Source organism: Condylura cristata, unplaced genomic scaffold (genome assembly GCF_000260355.1).
Source record: "Condylura cristata isolate star-nosed mole 26May11 unplaced genomic scaffold, ConCri1.0 scaffold00011, whole genome shotgun sequence".
Classification (NCBI taxonomy): domain Eukaryota; kingdom Metazoa; phylum Chordata; class Mammalia; order Eulipotyphla; family Talpidae; genus Condylura; species Condylura cristata.
This window is the reverse complement of record NW_004567112.1, coordinates 13473343-13473602: the sequence shown is the minus strand read 5'-3', so window position 1 is coordinate 13473602 and position 260 is coordinate 13473343.

Genomic DNA, 260 nt, shown 5'->3' with positions numbered 1-260 from the left:
GGTCCCATCGCTTTTCAGCTTTCCTCACCTCCTAAAACAATCACTGTATTTGAACCCAACCTCCTCCCATTTTGTGGGCAAATATCTTGAGACTACAAAATATCAGAGTCCACAAATTCACTGAGAACGGCAAAACCAAATTGTGAGTTAGCTGCAAGCAGTCTGTCATCTGTGCTTGACACAGAGGTCTGTAGAGCGGAAACTCTGTCAATCATGAATCTAATAAATACCTGTTGTGACTTCTATTATATGCATGTTTT